The sequence below is a fragment of the Rutilus rutilus genome (genome assembly GCF_951802725.1).
Source record: "Rutilus rutilus genome assembly, chromosome: 22".
Taxonomy (NCBI): domain Eukaryota; kingdom Metazoa; phylum Chordata; class Actinopteri; order Cypriniformes; family Leuciscidae; genus Rutilus; species Rutilus rutilus.
The window spans coordinates 16,867,329-16,884,084 of record NC_140227.1 but is presented as its reverse complement, the minus strand read 5'-3'; positions in this window follow the sequence as shown (position 1 = coordinate 16,884,084).

Genomic DNA, 16,756 nt, shown 5'->3' with positions numbered 1-16,756 from the left:
ACTAGGATATGTACCGAAAACATTTAAGCTGGCTATGATTAAGCCGCTTGTTAAAAAAACGCAACTTGATCCTACAGAATTAGTCAATTATCCCCCCCCCCCCCCAAAAAAAAATATATATATAACAAATTATAATTCGTTAACAACAAAAATGAATCAACAGAAAACATTTTTATAAAGTGGTATTTTCGTCAGAGAGACCCAAGGCCCAAAATAACAAACAAAACCCAACCTAACGTAATTAACCTACCACCACAAAGAAAATAAAATAAACTACAATAAGCTTACCTAACTGCGCTCATCAAAAACATTGGATAAATAGGTTCCAAAACAAAAGAGCAGGGGCCTCATTTATAAACCTTGCGTACGCACAAAACGGGGCTGAAAACATGCGTACGCCAGTTCCTGCGCAAAAGGTGGGATTTATAAAGAAAAACTTGATGGGAAAATTTGCGCACCTGCACGCAAACTCTGACCCATGCCTACAAACGTTTTGGAGATGGAGCACTTTGGCGACACCGATGGTGAGCTGGAGTTAAATGACTTTTATACAGAAAATCTAAAGAAAATTAAACATACAGAAAGATTATACAAATACAATTTCAATCACCAAGCCTGTCACTTGAAGCAAATATCCATTCCTTCTTAAATGTCCGCAGCAGCGAGCGTGTTGAGCCGTTTAGTGAAACTGACGCAAATAACAGTTTAAATAAATAAAATACTTCTGATATAAACATTTATATTAAATATGCCATTCAAATTAATGGAGTTAAACACTTGAAATCATTACTGAAGTTACAAAAAAAATTTTAATTCAATCATTAGAAATATTTGTTGTGGATGCGATTGTTTTTGAACACTTTTTCTGTGGCGTGCTTTAATGTTTTAACCACAGAGATAATTGCTTATCATGATAATACCAGATTGTCTGAGAAAATAGTTTCGTGCAAATAATGCCCAAGGCCTATCTGTTTCCATTAAAAATATAAATCAATTAAAAATACAATTCGGCAAGTGGAAAAGATTGAGAAAAACTTTCTCTGAAATGTATTTTAGACTATTTGATTTATGTAGGCTATTCAAAAACAAGGCAAGGATAGACAACTATTTGATTTGTATTAATGTAATGTTTCTTGTACCGTTTATATCATTTGCATATGATTATTCATCCCCGTGATAAGTTATCACGTGGATGAATAATCATATGCAAATGATATGTAGATGAGGATCTGCATAGTAAAACTAGGCGTTGTGAGCTCCATATATGGTTATTTCGGGTGGAGACGCATGTACGCACAATCTTCCGCTGACTGGGATTTATAAAGTGAATTCTGCGCAGGTTCTGGCGTACGCACGGTTTTATAAGTCTGAATATTTTTTTGTGTATGCCATTTTTGGCTTTCGGGCGCACGTACACTTTTAGTAAGGTTCCTACGCACAGTTTTATAAATGAGACCCCAGGTCTCTACTACATCACCACATTCTAAATAGAAGACATAACCAAAAGACACATGAAAATAATGTTTTAATCTAGCGGCTGGCAGGAAGTCAGAACCGCTGCGACCGACCCAAAGCCGCAACCGTCCTCCATGTCGAGCGGAAGAGGCATTTTTAAGGACCGAGTCATCATCTGATCACCCAATTACCGCTGGCAGGTTGTTATCAAATCAGCGATAATCTGAAACTCAAAGAAAAACATATAAAGACACAAAGACAAATACACATAACGTAACACCAAACGGAATGCATAGCTGATATAAAAAATTGGATGACTAGTAATTTCCTACTACTAAATTCTGAAAAAACAGAAATTCTAATTATTGGACAAAAAACGTCCTCATGTAATAACCTAGAATACTGTCTAACACTTGATGGCTGCTCTGTTAAGTCTTCGTCGTCGGTTAGGAACCTGGGTGTGCTCTTTGATACCAATCTTTCATTTGAAAGTCACGTGTCTAGTATCTGTAAAACCGCATTTTTCCATCTTAAAAATATATCTAAATTACGCCATATGCTCTCATTGACAAATGCGGAACAGTTAGTTCATGCGTTCATGACCTCAAGGCTAGATTATTGTAATGCTCTACTGGCTGGTTGCCCTGCACGCTTCATAAACAAACTACAGCTGGTTCAAAACGCAGCAGCTCGAGTCCTTACCAGAACCAGGAAGTATGACCATATTAGCCCGGTTCTGTCAACACTGCACTGACTCCCTATTAAACATGTATAAATGTTAAAATATTGCTGATCACTTACAAAGCACTAAATGGTTTAGCTCCGCAGTGCTTGAGCGAGCTCTTAACGCATTATAGTCCTTCACGTCTATTGCGATCTCAAAATTCCGGCCAGTTGATAATACCTAGAATATCAAAATCGACTGCTGGCGGGAGATCCTTCTCCTATTTAGCACCAAAACTTTGGAACAATCTTCCTAACATTGTCCGGGAAGCAGACACACTGTGATAGAAATTTTACATTTAGATGTGTTCTTTTACTTTCAGATGTGTTCTTTTACTTTTAGATGTGTTTTTACTTTTAGAAGTGTACAACTTGTATTAACATCTTTCACTTTATTTGTACTCATAAGCATTTGAAGAAATATATTCATATAAGCTAAAGCACGTTATTAAAGATATGTAATCAAGTGTTTAGAAAAGCATAAGTTAAGACAAGCTTGCAGGGACAAAATGTTCTGAGTTATAGGAGACTAAGTAACAGAGAGACTATATGCACTCAAGTGACCCTTTGTACTTCAAGTGTCCTTTTGTGAGCTCCAAGTGTGAAAGTATGTGCGTAGCTTAAGATCAAAATAGAGATATAAGCAAAATGTGTGAAGAGCTGCAGCTAAAAACAGGAACTTGTATGTAGGCATGATATTGTTCTGTCTAGATATAATTTATGCCAGACCAAGATTTTTGAACGAGATGTCTCCTTTTAAGGTATTGATCCTTTGACACAGATGAAGCCTATCCAGGATGTGTTTAGGGGTATATAACTTCTGGAAGGGGACTAGCCCTTTGCCTTCTCATACCAGATGCGTTCTGTATGTGAACAGCCTTTCTTGCAAGAAATAAAGATCTTTATAACTTTTGAAATCTCCAGCTGTCTTCCAATTATTATTTAAAGTTGAGAAAGAATTTCCACGACAAATGGCGACGAGGATTGGGAGTCGCAAAGCTGATGACCTCCGTGGACGAAGCAATTGATTGAACATCCCAAAGACAAGAAGTCTCTGGCTCCGATACCCCAACGCTAAACTGCAAGGGACGGGAGAATTGTAGATACCACGGCAGGCCTAGGTGGACGCGATCCCGAATAAAGAACCAAGCTGCAAAAAGCACGGTGAGAGAAAATTATTTACGTGGTAAATAAGAAAATTATTTGCGTATTGAATAGTAATTTTTAAAAGGGTTTGAGAATAAGTTTGAAAGTAATTTCTCAAATGCCAGGTGTTAATTGTTTTCCCAGAAGGGCCAGAGTTTGGAGAATAAGCCTGATAGTAACTTCTCAAACGTCTAGACAAGGTGCAGTTTGAAATAAGTAATTTTCAAACATTTGAGAAGGCACTTGTCTGGGAAAAAGACCTAGCATCGACGGATGTGGGCATTTTTGAAAGTCCTAGATTGACGGATTTAGGCAGGCGTGGAGGCCACGCTGGGGGAGAGAATTAACACAGTAAATATAGTGCGTGGTGACCACGCGACTGGAAAAATTTAAATATAAATACTGAAAAAAATTAAATACGCAAATATAAATACCGTCGAGTATGTTAATGATAAAGAATTGGAGACAGTGGATTTCTCAAAAGGGTGGCATCATAGGATACCACAGTTAATTAATGTGTGTTTAATGTAAGCATAAGTGTTTAATGTCTGAGTGTAAGCCATCTGCAAAAGACAAAGGAAAATTGGACAAAAAACAAGTCCAAAAATATACAGAAAGAATATAATTATGACTTTGATGGTCGAATTATAGATGTATGGTTAAATGAGGCAATTACCAGACAAAGAAGACAGAAAAATGCAGCATTAGCACCATTAAAGAGTGCAAATAGTAGAGAGACAAAGGCAGAGGAAGCCAGAAAGAGGAAGCCAGAAAGAGGAAGCCAGAAAAAACTTTACTAAGCTCTGTTTCTAATTCTTCCGAGGAAATGAGATGCATGAAAACCCGCCTGGCTGAGGACGACCGCTGTCCGGCTCCCTACTCCCCCTACCAACCACCACCAGCAGTGGCCCTCCACGAACCACAAAGACAACCAGGAACAATGGAAGGCAAAAGACAAAGACAAAGAAGAAGAGGGAACGAGTCTGCAAGCAAGACCACCAAGACACCCTGAACATCGAAGCTTGCTAGGTTCGATCACCCTGCCCTCTGCTCCTCCAGACTACACTCCTCCATCTGCAAAATTCGTAAATGTTCACCAACCCAAAGAGAAGCACAGGCCAGACAATCAAAGATAAGTACGTATGAAAGATATCTGAAAACAGTTTTTTCTGGACGGTCTGGACCCTGAAATAGGGAAAAAGGTCAAAACAGCGTCTGGAAGAAATCCGGCGACACGCAACGCATCAACAACAGCTGCTGAGAGACCAAGCCAAGAACAAACAGAAAAAGATTGACAAAGACACTCAACTGGCTCTGCTGAAGATGGGGTGGAAGAGGACGTGGAATGGGTGACTGACCCGCAATGGACCCTGAAGTTTGTTATAATTGTGGGCGAAAAGGACACTGGAGAAATGACTGTCCGGATCCTCCAAAGAAGAAAGGATTCCATCAGCCACCAGAGCCACAAGGAGATTGAAAGAAGGAGGGGGAGGGGAGCGACGGTGAAGGGTCTGACTCCCAGGTGGTAAATATGTTTAATCTTATCTCTTTTTCTGCTCCTTGCAATGAAGAAAATATGCTTGCTGTTTCTTGCAATGAAGAAAATTCGCTTGCTGACACTGAACTTTTGGTATAAAGCATTTGCAAAATTACCAATGATTGATATCAGTATCGAGGGTAGGAAAATTAAGTTCTAAATTGACAGTGGAGTGAAGAACTCAGCAATTAAAAATGAACAATTGCCTGATTTAATTGTATTATCTGGAAAATGGGCAACCTCCAGAAGTGCCACAGGGCATCTGGTAAAGGAACCATATACAGCAGATTTGTCTTGACAGATTGGTGATCACTCATTTTCTCATGGTTTTCTTGTGACTAATACCTGTCCTTGTAATCTTCTGGGAAGATATTTGATGTGTAAACTGAAGCTGAACTTGTATTGTGATGACAGTGGCCTCACTGCTGATATGAGCATGGTGCGAATGCCATGTTTGTTTTTGAATGGAGCACTCCTCAGTGTGGTCTGTAAAACAAAGCCACAGATAGGATGCCTCCTGACCATGATTTCATGGAAGAAAGTGATTTGCATTGCACATGTCATGTTAGCAGTGAGCGAGATGAAATTTTTGCTGAAAAATGGTCTGAACTAGAGATTGAGGAACTGAAAACCTCAGAGTTAATTTGGTCAGATAAATGGTGTGCTGTGAAGGTTAAATTGACTGATAGCCAAGCATCACTGTATGATGTAGAGGGGGAAGTCCCTCACATCTCTTTAGCTAAACCACAGACTGCAGACTGGAGAGAATGGGGTTTTTTTTGTGAAACAATGTGACTCACTAAAAGATTGGTGGCTGACAAAATGTGTGGCCATCTGAGAGCACAGGGTTTTACAAACAGTCACTATTATAAGAGAAAATATTAAGGGAATCAGAACTGTTAAAGTGATGAATAAATAGTACTATATGAATTGCACGTGTTTTAAATATTATACTTTTTATATGAAGGCGTCTAGAATTTGTATCCCGTTATCCCTGGGAGACAGTGTGGAAAAATGATTTTGACCATATGAGATTCTAAGAGTCAATGGTTTACTGTATGTTTAACTAAGATACTTTTTTGTGCATTGTGCATATGAGAAGGAGATTGGGTGACCAACTTTAAATATAAATTGTGGGTTGACAAAAATATTGGTCACTCCATTTCATTTAAAAAGGTAATTTTCTAGATTCAATAGAAACAATGTTTTCTAATTATAAACATTTGAAATCACATGCTGTCATCATCAGGGGTACGAGATAGAAATGTTATTTTATTTTTGTCCATGGATCAAAGATTGTGTGAAGATTTTCAAATCTTCTTTTAAATAGCTTATGAGCAACAACAAAAAGTTGGGAAATTGAAATTGTGCAGAGAATGACAAATTGCATTTGAGAAATCAAAACGGATTCTCTCAACTGCAATTGTAGGTCTATACGATTTCTATTTAAAGTGTTTAATCTATTTGATTTTGAAAAGTTAGGTTTACGTTCACGGTGTTAAACTCAAACACATGACGACTGCATCGGACAACTGAGAATTGATATCGTAACGTACAGACACTGTCGCAAGGGGAATGCCACAGTGTGTCTACGTTCAGTAGTTTGTCGTCGTCGAACTTTGTTACCGTTCATATTTGGTGGTATTCCACTCCTAATATATGTTCCCCATTCAGTTCATAAACTGCTAAGGCAGACAAGAATGAATGAATGAATGAATCTCTGGCCAGAGAGGTGTGTGTGGAGTGTGTGAAAGTGGATGTGTGAATTATGGTGTTGAGAGACATATCTAAAAAATTAAAATATGACCCAACAGGGAAGAAAATATTCCCAATAAAATAACAACCATGGATGATTTTGACTAACTATCCTGAGCTGGGTTATTGTTGTGGTAGAAATAAACAATGCCACACACGTACAGCGTATAACTTTGGGAAGGAAGAGAGCAAGCTAGCTTGCCCTGTCCACCCAATACTTAACTTTTTACTTTTTACAGGATGTCATGATGGATCTCAGCGAACAGAACTGATTCTGTTCCAAATGTATAAAATATTGTCTTGTTACTGTTTAACATGAAATTTTACAGGTCTCATCAAAAAAAGGACGACCGGCCAGACAAGCAGATGAGTCTGGCGACATGATACATGTTGTCACTAACAAAATACTTAAGGTCTCCATTCACAGGTTGTTCTTGTGGTTCACTCCACAAACAAGGTCCAGTGGACTGCAGTTGTGTTCTGAGGGAAAATCTTGCAACTATCAGCAAGGTTGCAGTGTGTGACACCTCCGTCCAAGCTTCTCACCTTAAACTACACCAACCAGCCTGAGCCAAACGCCAACCAGCCCTCAGCAACCCCAAACGCAGACACCAACGACAACGCACAGCGTAAAGTGAGGGACAAAGGAAGTGCTAGTAACTTTTCCTCCCTTGCCAACGTGGGATAAGCCCATTGCAACGTTTCGCAAAGAATCACCCTGGTGAAGATGGAACGTCCATGGGGCAACGAGATGATCAACCCATCTGGAGGAAGATGTGGACCAACAAATGGTTCAAGCTTAGCATAATAATTAATTGTGTGTTATGTCAATTGATGTTTTTATTCAGTTCAATCAAACTGTGCGACTGAGAAATTGATTTAGAACACATGATTTGAACAATTACTAATTAATAGGTACATTCAGGTACTCGTAAATTAGGAAGAGGAAAAATGTCTTAATTCTGTAGAGTATAGGGACTCTAAATAGGTACATTACTGAAAAGATAAAAATAATCTAGGGACTATTTTTGAAGAAACTTAAGGGGTTTAGAACCCTAATTCAGATATCATAGATGCATAGATGTTGTTCTCTAATAAGAGAGAATAAGTTACTATGCTGGACTAGGTCCGAGTAGATAATTGGGTAAACTTCTATGGTGATTAATGATTAAATGACATATCAGCAGCTAAAGCTATTCTCATGGCAACAGCTGGGTGAGAGTTAATTTCAAAATTAATGACATTGTTTGAAACAAGATAATACAATTATTGATATTTGTGTTAAGGATAAAAATGAAAGTATTTTAGAACTTTTTGGTTAGATTTTATTACACAGATCCTTAAATAGATCTGACTAAGTAAAACAATCGCCTGCTTGAATTAAAAGCTAGTAAAATAAGGTTAAGAAAAATGGTTAATCAGCAGTATCAGCCTGTTAAAGGCCTAATAGATCAATGTGATTCGAAATTTAGCAAAGGATAATGAAACTTGATTCAAAGTTAAAAGGCAATGTACTATGGTATGATTAGTTTTTTTTTGAAAATAGAATTAGATTTCTTGAAGATAGAATGTTGGGAAGAGTATGAGGTTGAGGTTACAGTGCCTGAAGGTGAGGCATACGAGAACGAGAGCGAACATGAGTTTGACTAAGAAACTAAGAAAATTTACCTGTTGTAAATTACTATGATTATGGAGAAGTAAATGTCAAATTTTGTGTATGTTCTTTGAATGAACAAATGGGGGATTGTGATAGAAATTTTACATTTAGATGTGTTCTTTTACTTTCAGATGTGTTCTTTTACTTTTAGATGTGTTTTTACTTTTAGAAGTGTACAACTTGTATTAACATCTTTCACTTTATTTGTACTCATAGGCAAGGCAAGGCAAGGCAAGGCAAGTTTATTTATATAGCACATTTCATACACAATGGCAATTCAAAGTGCTTTACATAGAAGAAATTAAAATAATAAAAAGAAATAAGAATAATTAAAACAGTTTAGAAGAATACAAAATAAAATACAGTACAAACAGTCGGACGAACATTGGCACAGTGCTCATTCAGTAAATGCATAGTTAAACAGATGTGTTTTGAGTCTGGATTTGAATGTGACTTCAGTAGGAGCACATCTGATCTCCTCTGGAAGCTGGTTCCAGCTGCGGCTGGCATAATAGCTAAAAGCGGACTCGCCATGCTTAGAGTGAACCCTTGGTATTTCAAGCTGATATGATCCTAATGATCTGAGTGATCTGTTGGGTTTATATTCAGTGAGCATATCTGCAATGTATTGAGGTCCTAGGCCATTGAATGATTTATATACCAGTAATAATACTTTAAAATCAATCCTAAATTTAACTGGGAGCCAGTGTAAAGACCTGAGGACTGGTGTGATATGTTCATATTTTCTGGTTCTGCTCAGAATCCTGGCGGCAGCGTTCTGTATGAGCTGCAACTGTCTTATGGTCTTTTTGGGAAGGCCAGTGAGGAGTCCATTACAATAATCCACCCTGCTGGTGATGAAAGCATGAACAAGTTTCTCTAAGTCTTGTCTGGAAACAAAGCATCTTATTCTTGCTATATTTTTCAGATGATAGTATGCTGATTTAGTTATTGCTTTGACATGACTACTGAAACTAAGGTCTGACTCTAGTGTCACACCAAGATTCCTGACTTGATGTTTAGTTGTTTGACCCCTAGAGTGAAGGTATGCGTTCACCTTGAGAACTTCATCTTTGTTTCCAAACGCAATGACTTCAGTTTTGTCTTTGTTTAACTGAAGAAAGTTTTGACACATCCAACTGTTAACTTCATCAATGCATTGGCACAGGGAGTCAATGGGGCTGTAATCGTTAGGCAATAGGGCTAAGTAGAGCTGTGTGTCGTCTGCATAGCTGTGGTAAGCAATTTGGTTCTTTCTCATTATTTGGCTCATTGGGAGCATATACAGGTTGAACAGGAGTGGTGCAAGAATTGAGCCTTGAGGGACTCCGCATGTCATGGATGTCCACTCAGACTTATGGTCTCCTATACTCACATAATAACCTCTCCCATCTAAGTATGACCTGAACCATTTTAGGACTATCCCAGAAAGCCCCACCCAGTTTTCCAGCCTGTCCAGAAGTATGTTGTGATCGACAGTGTCAAATGCAGCACTGAGGTCGAGTAGTACCAGCACTGATAATTTGCCTGAGTCAGTATATAAGCGAATATCGTTTATTATCTTTATGAGCGCTGTCTCTGTGCTGTGGTGCGGTCGGAAACCAGATTGAAAATTGTCAAAGTATCCATTCGAGCATAAGAATTTGTTCAGCTGATTGAAGACAACTTTTTCAATGATCTTACCTATGAAAGGAAGATTTGAGATCGGTCTATAGTTGCTTAATATGGTCTTATCCAGATTGCTCTTTTTCAGGAGGGGCTTGACAACTGCAGTTTTTAGGGAGTTTGGAAAACTCCCAGAGAGAAGTGAAGCATTTACCACTTCTAGAAGATCTGCTTCTAAACTGTTTAACACACTTTTGAAAAACGATGTGGGAAGTGTGTCAAGAGCGCAGGTTGATGTTTTAAGGTGCTGTACGGTTTCTTCCAAAATTTTGCCATCAATTTCTTTGAAATCAGACATAGTAACTACTTTCTCAGGTGGTTTGATCTGTCTGACCCCAGCGCAACTCAAGGATGTGCTGATCACCTTTCTGATATTATTGATTTTCTCAGAGAAGAAAGAAGCAAACTCACTGCACTTGCTGTCTGAGAGCATTTCACTGGGAATCTGGCTTGGGGGGTTTGTCAGTCTCTCTACAGTAGCAAAAAGAGTGCGTGTGTTGTTTAAATTGCTGTTTATAATATTTGAGAAGAAAGTCTGTCTAGCTTTGCCTAGTTCCATATTGAAAGCATGAAGGCTGTCTTTGTAGATGTTATAATGGACTACAAGTTTTGTCTTCCGCCACATGCGCTCTGCTTTTCTGTATTGTCTTTTCATATTTTGCACTGCTGTTGAGTTTCTCCAAGGTGCCTTTTGTCTGCCACTCTTCTTCCTGACTTTAACAGGAGCAATATCATCAATTACACCTTTAACTTTTGAGTTAAAAGAATCAAGGAGAAAATCAACAGAGTCAGCAGATATGCTTGGTGTTAAGGATATAGCCTTCATAAATAGGACACTAGTGTTCTCATTTAAGCATCTCTTCTTGACAGACACAGATCTAGCTTCAGTGGCAGGAGAGATCAATATATCAAAGAAAATACAGAAATGATCAGACAGTGCTACATCCTTAATAACAATCGATGAAATGTTTAGACCCTTACTGATAAGTAAATCTAAAGTGTGTCCACGATTGTGTGTGGGTCCATGTACATGCTGAGTCAGATCAAAAGTTTTTAAAACAGTTTTGATTTCTTTTGCCATATTGTTTTCTCCATTATCTATATGGATGTTAAAATCTCCAGTAATGGCAAAACAGTCAAACTCTGAGGTAATTGTTGATAACAGTTCTGTAAAGTCCTCAGCAAAGGCTGGAGAGTATTTTGGAGGCCTGTAAATAATGAAAAGTAAAATGCGTGGAGCACCTTTTAACACAATACCCAGATATTCGAAAGACAAGTAATTCCCAAATGATATTTGCTTACATTGATAGATATCTTTAAAAAGAGCAGCTAGACCCCCACCTCTCTTAACAGCTCTGCAGACACTCATAAAAGTAAAGTTAGGAGGGGCTGCTTCATTGAGGATTGTTGCACTGTAGCTGTCTTCTAGCCAGGTTTCATTTAGAAGCATAAAATCCAGGTTGTTTGTGGTTATTAAGTCGTTGACTAGAAGTGATTTATTTTTAAGTGAGCGAATGTTTAAAAGAGCTAACTTAACAGACTTACTTTTCCCCACAGCAATATTAGTTTGACGTGTAATAGGCACCAGATTAGTTGGGTTTGCTGTACGGCTATTGAAGGCCTTAGACTTTCTATCATGTAATAGAACAGCAATAGAGAAAGATACAGGCACACTGGGTTCCCGCTTGTTCTGTAAACATTTGAGAAAGTTACTGTTATCAAAACGGGGACCCGACACATATCACTGAGAGCTGGTATCAGTTGTTTTTGGTTCACCTCGAGCAGAAGGAGGAGGGTGTGGGCCCTGGCGTTGTGGCAGAGGCCGAAGAGCTCTCACAGGAGGAGGGGGAGGGCGAGCTGGGCCCGCAGGCTTTGGTGGTAGTGGTGCCTGTCTTTTTTTAGTTGGTATCTGGGGGCTTGCAGCAAAAGAGTGGGATAGTCTGGTTCCAGCATGCACCAGTTCTTCCATTTTCTGTGAGAAGCACAGTAGTGGCGTTGCAGGGGAGAGGGAGAAAGTGTCTGGTGAAAGGGGCTGTTGCTCTGGTGTTATAGGAGGCTGTAATATGCTGTCCTGGCTTCCCTGGCTGTTTTCCAGGAAGTCGTCCTTGGGTGCTGAATCTTCAAGCAGTTCTGATATGGCTGTCTGTGGTGAGCTCTGTGTGCAGGGCTCAGCTGAGATTGTGTCCGTGAGCAGAGGTTGTTGTGGCGGAGTGGGGTTATCATGTCCATTTTGCTGCTGAAGTGAAGTCCCGTGGTCATTCATACTGTGTCCAGGTGTGTGTGTGCCATTCAGATTGAGTGGATTGGCACAAACCGCAGAAGGATGATTTAGGGAGAAGTAGATATTGTCCTTTAACACTCTTGAACCAAGTTTGTTTGGGTGATGGCCGTCCCGATGAAACAGTTGTCGTTGACTCCAGAAAAGATTGAAATTGTCAATGAAGTTCACTGCTTTTATATTGCAGGTTTTTTGCAGCCATGTATTAAGCCCAAGCAACCGTGAAAACCTGTTTGTTCCTCTTGCTGGTAGTGGTCCACTGATGAATGTTTGAACTTTCAGTCTTTTAAGTGTTTCAAAAAGTTCATTGAAATCCTTCTTAAGGAGTTCTGACTGCTCTTTATGAATATCATTCTTCCCCACATGTATGATGAGTCGATTTGCAGTCTTATGTTTCATCAGAATGTTCTGAAGTTCCCTGTTTATATCAGAAGTTGTTGCTTGTGGAAGGCAGCACGTAGTTGTATCCCTGTTGCTAATGTTTCTGATTATGGAGTCCCCCACTATCAGAGTCCTGGGCCCGGCTGCGCTCTGAGCTGAGTGCCGCTGTCTGCTCGACCTTGAGCGCCAGTTAGCATCAGTGTTAGCTACTGGCCTATTCAGTCTGTGTTCGATCACATTCATCACATTTGTGGATTCCTCATTTACATTCATTAGTACTTCAAATCTGTTCTCAAGATGTATAGGCGGTGGTAGGAGGCCAGTGTTTGCAATCCTTGTCAGAGCTGTATCTGGGGTAGAGGATGCTACTGCGGTAATATGTGATGCTCGTGACAATCTGATGTCTCGAGTGCCTTTGGGTCTCCCTCCCTGTGTGTGCCATCGATTAGTAAGTCGATCGGCTTGTTTCTCTACCTGTCGAGGAGTACTAGTTTCATGGGACTCACCGGTATGCTGTGGGTGTCCATGACGAAGCTCTGTTGTGTGCTCCGTCTGGTTTGGTGGTCCCGTAAATAACTTTGTTTCTAGAACTGCAATCCTTTGTAAAAGTCTGTGGCAGTTAGTGCAGCAAGTAGATTCCAGAAGAGGCATTTTCTCTTATCCTTGTAGGCAGTTGTGTTTTCCTTTCCCGGTATGTAAGCTGGTCGGGTAAAAGAATTCTCAGTTTTTGTAGTAATCCAAACTTTGTCGTATGAGCACTGTGCTGATTTGCTGAAGTTAAAATTAGGTGATAAAAGGAAATAAAATAAAGGAAATCAAATATAGAAAAAATAGGAGATAAAATGTAAAAGCGATAGAGCAAAGCGCGGAGCAGTAAGCAAGAGCGTCCGAACAGTAGCTGATAAGCATTTGAAGAAATATATTCATATAAGCTAAAGCACGTTATTAAAGATATGTAATCAAGTGTTTAGAAAAGCATAAGTTAAGACAAGCTTGCAGGGACAAAATGTTCTGAGTTATAGGAGACTAAGTAACAGAGAGACTATATGCACTCAAGTGACCCTTTGTACTTCAAGTGTCCTTTTGTGAGCTCCAAGTGTGAAAGTATGTGCGTAGCTTAAGATCAAAATAGAGATATAAGCAAAATGTGTGAAGAGCTGCAGCTAAAAACAGGAACTTGTATGTAGGCATGATATTGTTCTGTCTAGATATAATTTATGCCAGACCAAGATTTTTGAACGAGATGTCTCCTTTTAAGGTATTGATCCTTTGACACAGATGAAGCCTATCCAGGATGTGTTTAGGGGTATATAACTTCTGGAAGGGGACTAGCCCTTTGCCTTCTCATACCAGATGCGTTCTGTATGTGAACAGCCTTTCTTGCAAGAAATAAAGATCTTTATAACTTTTGAAATCTCCAGCTGGCGGCGGCATCTACCACTTCTTTGTTACTGCAGGACTTGTGGAGAGATCTTCGCAGTCCATTTCATTACCTTTTTATCAGGGCCGTGCAGAGACCTCTGGAGGGGCAGGTGCTCAAAGTATAAAAGGGGGGCACAAGGCTTTAAATGGGGCTGTGTTTTTCCTGGCTTAAAATGAGGCGGAGGTGGTAAAATCCTAATAATGTATTTTAATAATAAGATAATAAAATGTGTATTTCTTTGTAGATCATCATATAGCCTAATGTGTTTCCCACATCATTTTTGTGGGTGGAGCTTGGTACCTCTAGGGGGGTCCGGGGGCATGCCCCCCCGTAAGAAAATTTTGTACATTTTAAAGATAAATTCATTAATCTGGTGCACTTTGAGTCACCCGAATCTGCCCGAATCCACTGTTAAAAATAAATAATCCACCCGCAAACCGCACATATTCTTTGATTTAGATATCTGCATCTGATCATCACATTACAATTATTCAAATTCTTAGTGTTAAGCATGATAGTATGGTAACATATCACACTGAAGTAGGCTGATTTAAAATGAACATTTATATACAATAAAAGTTCTTCTTTTGGCAAAATTACATTTCCTTAATAGCCTAAACAGAGGCTTTTCTCCCTTCAAACTTAAATTGTCAATGTTTCATTACATCACTGTTTGAAATCCCTAATTTTTTGTATCTTTTATAAAGGGCATCTTTCCCCTAATTTTATTAAATGTATGCTCCAACTTTCATTTCAAATTCTTAAATTTGATCAATATATTATAGTTATTATATTATAGTTACCAATCACATTAAATAATTTACATTGAAAAATTATAACTGTATTAAATTAGATTATTTTAAATATTTTTGAATATACAAAAATAAGGAATGTTGAAAAGATGATACTTTATGAAACTAAACCGCCAGTAGGAGGCGGCAGGCGACCGTTTTAATGAGCGAGTCATTGAGTCATTCATTCAAACGATTCGTTCAATCGGCTGATTTATTCAGAATGAGGCAGTTTGTGAATGGGTAATTGAATCTTTGACTCAACCGATTCGTTCAAAATGCTGAATCATTCAGTAATGCAACAAGTGTTGCTGTGAGATGCGCGATGGTTGTGCGGTGATATTTGTTTGGAACTATTTTCGCTGCTGAAACAGAACAAAAACAGTCATTGCGTCTAAAATGTAAGTGACTTAATTTTAACTATTTGTTTATTGACCTGTTATGAAATCAGTCTCGGTTTTAATCTTGATGGCATTCAGGAAAACAGTTACTTCTACAGCCTACACACTGCAATATAAACAACATCTCTGCATGCTCTCTTCACGTCGTCCTTGTAAAATAATAATAATAAGTAAACAAACATCAAAATCACTTCGCTGAAAATGAAACGCCACTTACCAGCAGCCGCAGATTTTAAGATATCTTCTGGTAGTGCGCGTAGCCGCGCGAAATTAAAGAATGTGCGTGCAGCGTGAGGAATCGTTCTGGATGAGTTCGTCAGGTGAAAGGTCATCATGTGGATCATTTCATTTACGGCTAAATTATTATTTATTAATTTTACTAATAGTTAGGTTGGGCAGGCATCCACAAAAGGGCCTTTAATTACAAAAAAAGGAGAGGAAATTTTGCCTTGACAAAAGGGCACTTTGGGCACCAAGGGGCAAAGGGGCAGGTGCTCGAGCACCCAACGCCCCCCCCCCTCTGCACGTGCCTGCTTTTTATATTAAAGGGTTGTTGTTGATAATTTAGTAGTAAAAGCTGTAACAGGTTTTAAGATTATGACAGCATTTAATGAGCTCATTAGTTTAATTTACTATTAATATAAAGATATAATACCTTTTTTAATGTCTGCTACCTGGAGGCAAAAAAAATTGTTTGGTAATAAAAGTAACAAGTAGCAAAGGTTATGACAAAATACAAATTTCTTTAACTGAATTGTTACGATGGCATTTATGAAATAAACTATTTGCAAGTACAATTTTGAAAGTTTTTATTGATAGACATTTATCATAACTCTGGGGGATACGGTGAGTAAGCTAAAGTCCCAAAAAGTCGGCGTGTTCCTTTAAACGTCGCCATCTAGTGTTCAGACGCATGATGGAATTATTATTCCCTCACAAGAGCCCACAATAGGCATAAAGCAGCAATAATGATGTCATGTCAGAAAACAGTGGTACCAATTGGTACATTTTATGTTGCAGAATGATCGGCTGGAAGTGTGTGTGTGTGTGTGTGCGGACCATCCACCAAAGCAGGGGTTTTCAAACTGGATTATTAAAATTATTATTGATTATTAAAAATAAATAAAAGCAAGATTAAAATAACTAACTGAATAAAAATAATAAAAGTAAATGTGATTTAAATTAAAACATTTGATTAAAAAAAACTACATAAATAAAACATTAAAATAAGATTAAACTAACTAAATAATTTAGATTAAAATATTTTTTTATTAAAATAAAAATTGATTTAAATTAATACATTTGAATAATTAAATAATTAAACATATTTAATTAAAAGTTTAAAATAAAATACAATATTTAAATAAAATAAATTTGATAAAACTAAATAAATAAAAACTTAATTTAAATAAGCAGTGTAAAATTAAGATTAAACTAAGTAAATAAATTGATTAAAATAAAAATTAAGTTATTAAAGTTATTAACATAAAGTTATTAACATAAATGCAATTTGATTTAAATAATAAATTAATACATTTGATTCA